Genomic DNA, 8,983 nt, shown 5'->3' on the forward strand with positions numbered 1-8,983 from the left:
CCAAAGTCAAAAAAAAAAAAAAAAAAAAAGAGTATAATGAGAATATAGTTGCACTGTTTTCCAAGTGTCCTTGGCATTTAGAAATATATACTCAAATATTAATAAATGAAAATATGCCTAGCATTTGCTTTAAAATAATGGAAAAGGGAGAACATAATGAATGGAAGTACAGATGAAACAAGACTGGCCATAAATTCATAAGTGTACTGGATGAGACTAACATGGAATTCATTATGCTCATCTGTTTGTAGGATTTGAAATTTTCTACTTAACAACAAAAAAAATAAAGACAGGTAACTTGAATGGACTAGAAATTAATGATCTAGAAAAGATCCAAACCAACACTGCTGCTACCATGGTATAACAATAAGAAAAATTTCCATAGGCTGGCAACTCCAGCAACTGCTGGCCCTTTCAGAAAAGAAAAACACAGCTAGCATTGGAGACATACTAGTACCTTCTGAGAGTTTCTATGCTTGTTTTAAGATGGCCTAACATAACCAGTAAGTAAATAAAAGTGTAAAAAAAGGACACCAGATATATTAATCAAAGAATCAACAGACAACTAAATTTAAGTTGTTATAAATGCTGCGGATGTACAGTATAGAGAGCTTTTTAAAGCACAAAACTCTAACCTAGTTTCTGGGCTTAGAACGAGTTCTGAGAAAAGAGTGAGGGACAGGTGGTAAGTCAATGAGGGACAGAGGTAGGAAACTTTCCAGGTGGAGGAAAAAAAAGCATAAGCAAGAATCCTGGGGTAGCAAAGAGTATCTCTTATTTGCTCAGATCTCGATAATTTATTAAGGGTCTGCAAATAGCCAGACAATGAACATGATCTTTTTTCTCATGGAGCTTATCATCTAATGGGAGAACCAGATAATTAAAACACTTCATACCTAAATAATAATAATCACAGGCTTAAACAAGCACTAGGAAGGAAAGAAAAACTACCATGACAGCAAATCAAAGAGGAACTTGGTAGAAAATGCAGTATCTGCTAGGAACTAAAGAGGGGGCATAGTTCAAGAAGAGAGAGTAAGGAGGAAAAAGATGCAAGATGAGGCTACAAGGGTTGCCAGGGGCCAAATAATGATCTAGGACTTTCATGACCATATTACAGATTTTGATCTTTTACTTCTAAAGTAGTAAGTAAAGGAATTCTTAGGGCAAGTATAAAGGGGCATGTGTAGAGAGGGGTGGGGGAGAAACTAATCAAACCTGTATTTAATAAAATTATTTTAGAACAACAGAGCATAAGGAGAAGGAGAGGCTATGATACTCCTTAGGAGGCTGTTACAGCAAACCAAAAAGAGTTTGCGGGAGGGGGAAACAGACAGATACGGGAGAGAAGAGGATATGAATGGTAGGAGGCACAGAGAGAACAAGAGGAAAGATCTGAGATGCTCAGCAGGTTAAAACACCAACAGAACTTGCTACTAATCAATCACTCACCATACTAAGCAGATATCCAAACTCAAACCAGGTACACTGGATTTGAAACAGTCTTTAATTGCTATTGGCTAATCCATCAGGCTATCTCCTCCAGCCACTGTAATTAATTTTTCGTAAGTACAGTATCTCTGAAACCATAAAACAGCTCACTAGGCAAAAATACTGATCTACAGGCTCACCTCTGTTCAGGTGAGCATATACATGTTGCATACACACACAACCATAATTCCATATGACTCTTCTGATATTTAAATGGGCTGCGCATCAAGTTTTACAAAGACCTAACATAAAACTTTACTGTGCCAGATGCTGTACTGAGTACACAGCCACCCTGAGATGGGTACCACCTCCATTTTTACATTTGCTTTTTATTAACAGAAAATGTTGACTCTAGACTCTAAACTCACATCTTGACAGAAACTTGGGCTCACCCAGTAATTCCTTCAGTCTATTTTACTGAGTCTCCGTACAGAAGCCAGCCTAACAGGTGGACGGTGTTTACCTGGGGTGCTCACTTTGAAATAATTCATTAAAGTACATCTGCTTTATGAATTTTTATACCTTTGTACTGTATTTCACAGTACAAAGGCATAAAAATTAAGTCAGGTGGAAAGATTTAAGTCAGGGCAATCTATGTGAAAAAAAAAAAAATCCAGATTTACAACCTGTTTTGGAAAACTGGAAGATCTGGCCTGCCTTCCTCTGCTTCCTCTAATTCCACTCGTGTTCTCCCACTGCTCTGGTCCCTCTCTCCTGGCTTTCATGATTCATGCTACTTGGCTGGTCTTATTCTCACCTAACACCATTCCATACTTGTCAGATACTCATTTAAAACACATGAACATACAAATGTGTACATGTACGAGTCATAAAAGTATATGAGCTGATGTGTAACTAATTACAGCAAGTTATTTAACCTCATCTCCTTCATCTACAAAAGAGACTAACAGTAGTATGATAGAACTGTGGAGATCAAATAGGACTGTGCACATGAAACGCTTAGTATCTGTCAGGGTGTCAGTACTCAATATGAGAGGCTATTGTTGATTACTGGCACATACTTCTCATATTTACAATCTGAATGGGAACCTACTTGCCACAGCCACTGTCTTGTGATTTTAGGGGTGATGAAACACCAAAATGTGGGTGTGTACAGTTTTGTTTAATTAGTCCAACATTCACGATGATTTTAAAAAAAACAGTGAATAAGTCTGACGGAGTTCCTTTGTGTGATACTATCTGTTTATATTTCCTGCAATTATATTTCTAAAGGCAGGCTTATTTTTACATGTTTTGGTCCAAAACACACATTTCTCTTGATTATGGTTTTTAGTAGGTCTGATCATAGCTAAGTGGATGCTTGCTAAAACATGACAGATTTAAGCTTTAGTCATAAAGTATCCTCAAAATTAAGATCAAGTTGACTTTACAAGGTAAACAACCTAAAAAACACCAAAAGCAGCTTCCTGCCTTTTTATACAATTGTTAATATGTCAATGACTGTCTACTATCCAATCCAATTCTTACTCCTCAGACAGATGTATACAATGCCTTTTATACAGCTGTTAATAGGTCAACTGTCTACTATCCAATCCAAATCTTACTCTTCAGACAGATCTATACTATATTCAGCTCTACAAAGTCAAACAAACTATTTTCCCCAAAGCCAATATGGCAGCAAAACCTCAAATAATCAAAAACTCTCAAGTCTATATATGAGTACAATGAGAACTACTGAACTACTGTCACTCGCTACATGGGTCACCTTACAGATGGTGCTGAGAAAATCAAGCCACGTCCAACAGATCCACATGGGAAGATTCTGTTTATACAGAATTCAGAGGAAGGCTAAACTAATGCTGATAAAGTGCATAATTAGATGGTAAAATTAAAAAGAAATGTTAGAATGAAATTAGAAAGAAATGACCACCACGGATAACCTTCGTGGAGGGGTGAGGATGACTCAGAAATGGCCAGTTAGGACTCTAGCACTGGTTGTTATGCATGGCATTTACTTACTGCTGCCTACTTTCACTATGAACATTGTGAGTCAGCACAGAGGCAACTTCTACAACAGGACCTGGTTAGTACATGTAGGTATGAAATGCTACTGAACAGAAGTTTTAAAAATCCACTCCATTACATACTGCACAATTTAAGCTGTAAATGTAAAAAATAACATCACCGTATCCATTTTCCATTTCAGTATACTCAAGGAGTTTTATGTAAATAAATTTCCATTTATAATTTTTCACATTCTCTCCGAGATTCTTAAACCAAACAATGCAAACACACATAAGCACTTCCTTGGATGTATCAGATGCAATTCAAACATACATTTAAAACAAGAATCAGTCACTACCAGTGTAACTCTCAACTTTAGAATTACATACTAAATTAAGAGCTAACTGTAAATTTAATATGCAAAATTCAGTCATCACAAACTTTTCAAACCCCATAGATACTAGTGACAATTTCAAAAGAGTGAAAATTCCTAAAGCAACCAAGATAAAAACAACAACAAAACACCTTTTGATCCTTAGGAACCCACATTATTTAAAAATATATATAAAGCCAAAAAGTAGTTCAGTAAATAAAAAAAGTTTTTGCTTAAATCAAGCATATGCCAATTTTATGTTTCTAGTTAGTACCCAGGAACAATATCACAGTACAGTACTAACTTCCATCTTTACTCCTTTCTGCACATTCTAGCTAGGATAATTAAGTGCATTCATCAGTCAACCCACTTCCTAGTATTCTGCCCCCGCTAAAGCTGTTCTGATCTATAACTGAAATGCACCTACAAGGCAAGCTAATAAAATCTTCTGATGCAACCAAAAGTAAGGTCCACCTATGATTCAGTATTGGACATTACATACTATTTAACAGGGCTTCATTTAACTTCAAAACAATGTGTTTTATGGTACAGAATTCGGCACCACTGATCAGCAGTGCTGTGGAGGTACAGGCAGTAGCTGGGAGTCCACTTATTTTCATCCATTTTAGGATGCAAAATAAAACTCCCTTCCTATGTCCTCCCCACAATACTGCTCATTATTAAGAATTTATCTGTTTAAGGACTGGAAATAAAGCACCTGGCTAACCCATAAAAGAGCAACCCGAAACCACTGTTCTCTGCAATAAATAAATAAAGAAGCATTCTAGGTCAGAGATAGTAAAAAGTCTTATTTTTTATTGATTTATACAGGAAATATTGTTCTGTAATATGTCAAAATTTAGATTAACTATAAAATTTGATAGACCAATGTCTCTCAACAAGATTAAGTGTTGTTAAATTAAGAAGTTTTTTCAGCATTGGCTTTCAAAATTCAGAGGTACAAAGCAAGTTCCAGTCAAATGCTTCAGGAATTTCAGTCTAGATTTAAACTTTCAATTTTGACAATTGATCAAAAGCTTTCAAAAGTAACTACTCATTCCACTAGCTTGTCTTCAGCTACTAGGTGCTCAGTCGGAGCCAGCGCTGAGTGCGAAGGCAGGCAGTTGCGTGGCCTGCGATGCTCCTGCTACAGGATGGGTGGGACTACATAGGAAGAGGCTCCTGGTCTTTCAGAAGGCCCGATTTTTATCATATCCAGGCTATGTAAGAGGTAGAATTACATTTCCAAAGTTTTCAACAAAACTGTTATTTTAAAAGACATCTTGCTTTGCAGCATTATAATCTGATTATTCTTTAGAACTGTTCTGAGTTTACATTTGGCCTATAAATAAGGAAGGAAGGAAGAAAGGAAGAGGGAAAGAAAGAAAGAACGGACAGAACACTGTCTCCAGACTGGGCAGGAGGGGGAGGTGAAACTACTGTAAATTTGTTTCCCTTCAAACCAAAAAGAAACAGTACTATCTGTTATGCTGCATTACTGATCTCTAACTCATTATCTGTGAGAAGGCTGATTTCTATCACTAATAGCAACCACTGGATAGCACATCATCCTTAAATCCAAAATAAAAGTTCAGTTTGAAAATTCGTAAGATGAAAACATCAATGCTGAGAAAAGGTACTGTGTAAGTTTTTTAAAATGACTGTGTTTTGAAGTTTTATCCTAAAATAAAAGTTAATACAATGAACTACAAAATGCAGAGTTATCAGCCAAAGACGTGAATTGAAGCTTTAACCATAAGCACTTAAAATGCCCAACATACTAACATAAATTATAAGCCACTGCCTAAAATACTACACAAGTAATTCTAGTGAAAAACATTGCAGAGGGCCAGGAATATAGGTCAGCCATGCAGCATCTGCCTGGCAAGCCCAGGTCCCTGTACCAAAAGAAGAGTCCCGGTACAAAAAAGAAAAAGAAAAACATTGTATTAACTAAGGAGACTCAGAAAAAGTATTAGTAGGTGAAGATTATTACAAGTTGACAGACAAAATGAAGTGAATGCTCACAAACCACAGTGAGCTCTTACTTTACCCTTACAGCAGTATGAAACAAAGACGGATCAGTCAGTTAAGTATCAAAATTAAAACTACACCATAAACACTCAAGAAATAATAGCTATCTATAAAGATTGATTCCACAAATTGTTCAGTTTTTGAGACAGGGTCAAAAACTGTGTTAGTTCAGCCTGGCCATGAACTCGTAGCAATCCTCCGTCCCAGCCTCCCCAGTGCTGGGATTACAGGCTGCACCACCACACCTGGCCTTTCTGCAGTTCTTGACTTTCAGAAATATTCAGCTACTGAGGAAAGCCCACTGTGCCTTTCTTGATACAATAAATCAATTGCCAACAATCAAGTAAATCAAGAGTAACAGTTAAAAATAGTATTATTTTCATCCTAACCTACCTTATAACCTTAAAATACAGGCACAGGAAATAAAAAAGGTCCCCGAGACATAAACATTTAAGTATATAACAGAATAATATGCATACGTAATAGTAAAATCTCAAAGTAAATTTTATTGCTTCCTCCAAGGTGAAACAGTTGAAAATCCAGAAGCCATTGCAACTTCATGCAGCCCCTTTCTATGATTCAACCAATGAAACTATTCTTAATAATTATTCATACCATTTTCTTACATATCTAACAGAGAACACCCTTAAATTCTTATTTTCAATTTTTGAATAATTTTCTATCAGGAACTCTAGTAAACAAAATTCTATTTTAAGTTCAGATGTATAACACAAACGTAAAAGCTTTTTAACGTACTCAATAAATACTTAGTATGGCACACACAGAAGTCCTTTCCAAAGAGGTACAGTGTACTAAAAAATAAAACATGTAGTCTACATTTTCTCCTAGGGTTTTGTGACTTGCTTTTTCACACATTTAGATTTATTTATTTGTTTGTTTATTTATTTATTTTTGGCCTATCAAGAAGAAAACATTCAAGGCGGTGGATAACCAAAAATTCAAGCACCATTAACCCATCCTTCCCCCAATAATCTAGTGTTAATGTATGGCAATCATAGTTTCTCCTGTTGAAGAAGTGAATGAATCCAGCCAAGTTACTTTATCTGCTTGAATTTATTCATCTACAAGGTTTAGATAAAATGCTCACTCCAGGGGATTACTGTAAGAATTAAATGAGCGAAAGAGGAACATCAATCAGCACTGGACACACAAGAGGCGCTACTGATCACAATCACCAAAAGCCCAGAAGTGCATTTCTGGACTCTGGCTCCATTTGCCATTCCTGAACTGACACACTACTTTCAATTTCTTTGTATTTAGAAGAAGTTAAGTTTTCTTTAAGGGCATTTTTTTCCCTCTAAAATTCTGTAGTCGTTTCATCTATCAGGTAAACTTCCTTATCACATGTCAAGTTTTCTACAATACCACACTGGTATTCTATTTGGAATTCTATGAATTTATACAAAAAGTGGGGGAAAATTGGTAAATTCTACATATCAACTCTCTTCACCCAGAAAGTGTGTTGCTTTCTCTCTGCTTCTGCGTCCTTCATTTAGATGCACGCAACTCACCAATATTTGTTTATGTTTACTCCCATCTGCAATCTTTTTGAAAAACAGGACTCCGTGGTGTATACCAGAATTTCAAATGCACATACTCTCTGACAACATTTTCACTGTTCAGAATTTGCCACATGTATACAGATATAAAAACGTAAGTATGTAAAATATTACAACAGCAAAATCCTGGAAACAAGTTAAATGTCTATCAACAAGGCAATGATGATCTAGATTACAGCATATTCGTGGGATGAAAGACTTCTTAACCACAGGAGAAACAGAAGCCAAACTACTGGCTTAGACAGGGTTTTCTGTGGTGCTCCGGATGGAACCAAAGGCCTCTTGCAAGTGTTCTGCCACTGAGTTACAGTCCCAATCCTGTCTCTTTGTTTTTAACTTAGCAGTGGGAGGAACAAAAGCACCCTGGGTAAATATTGAATACAGACCTTGGGTCTTAATGAGCATTTTGGGAACTTTAAAAATTAAATGTGACTTACGGAAACAACTGATGATCATTCCATTTTGCCCGTTTATGGTTGGCTTTATTCGATGGCCCCATACAGCGTTAAAAGTGCTTCAACTCCTACTTAAATACTTAAGCGTGTGAAGTTTCTACAATGTAGTACTTAGTGAAGCTTTGCAGTGTGCCATAAACTCCTAATATCAAAACTCAGGAGCACAAGTACTCCTCTTTCTACACACAGTACATGTCAGTACGGCAATATACTGAAAACATTTTTCTCCACTCAATCTTTTAAGGGTGCGCTGTCTTCCATATCAAATATGAGATCACACTTCAAAATCAAAGTAACATTTTTCGTTAAAACAGGAACAAAGCCTTTCCTCCTACGAAGAAAGCCCCAGAAAAGGTAAATAACGTGAGTTTATTTTTTAAACAAAGCAAAAATTTGCCTTTTATAATAAATGCCTAGATCAAGGCTTATCTTAAATTTTGCCTCAATTTTTGTCCAAAAAATACTAATTTTTCTTAAATAAAACGTACTACATTCTTGAAAAGAACCTATTCACTACTAAATGTAATCGCTAACTTCTGCCAGACAGAAAACAAGGCCCCGCTGGAGTTCAGAAACTTCAGGGACACTTTATACCCGTTTCTAGAGATTATGAATAAACAAGAGGAAAAAATACATAAAATCATCACCTTGTTTAAGTACCTCGATGGTATTCGAAGTAATGGATTGATTTTTTTAAATCGGGAGATTTTTTTCTCTTTTAACTCCTTTGTATTCCTGTTACTGTTTGAAAGAGTAAGTACAGTACTGCAGTACTTTATGATGAAAAAGACTAAAACATACTAGATAGAAGAAGCAAAGTGCTTTTTAGGAATTTTGGCTTTTCATATAATAGGCAAGTTAGTTCCAAAGCTCTGAGAGGATAAAGTAATACTCACTGGGAAAACTAATAAGGAAGGTTATTTTGTGTCCCAGGTGTCCACTACGTAGTAGTCTAAGTATACAGTCCATCCGCAGGAACACTATCACTTTTGGAAGCTTCATTCAAATTATTAAAAAGTTTCAAGAACTTAACTTTTTCAAAGTTATCTGAAATAATACAACACGTTTGGAAAAAAAAAAAAAAA

General features: G+C 36.0%; 1 protein-coding gene across 1 annotated transcript in view; it reads right to left on the reverse strand.

Annotated features, from left to right (window-relative positions):
- Window positions 1–8,983, reverse strand: part of Tjp1 (tight junction protein 1) — a 221,932-nt gene that overhangs the window by 78,677 nt on the left and 134,272 nt on the right. The window lies entirely within an intron of this gene.

The sequence above is a fragment of the Fukomys damarensis genome, unplaced genomic scaffold (assembly GCF_012274545.1).
Source record: "Fukomys damarensis isolate Sample0158 unplaced genomic scaffold, DMR_v1.0_HiC HiC_scaffold_7, whole genome shotgun sequence".
Lineage (NCBI taxonomy): Eukaryota > Metazoa > Chordata > Mammalia > Rodentia > Bathyergidae > Fukomys > Fukomys damarensis.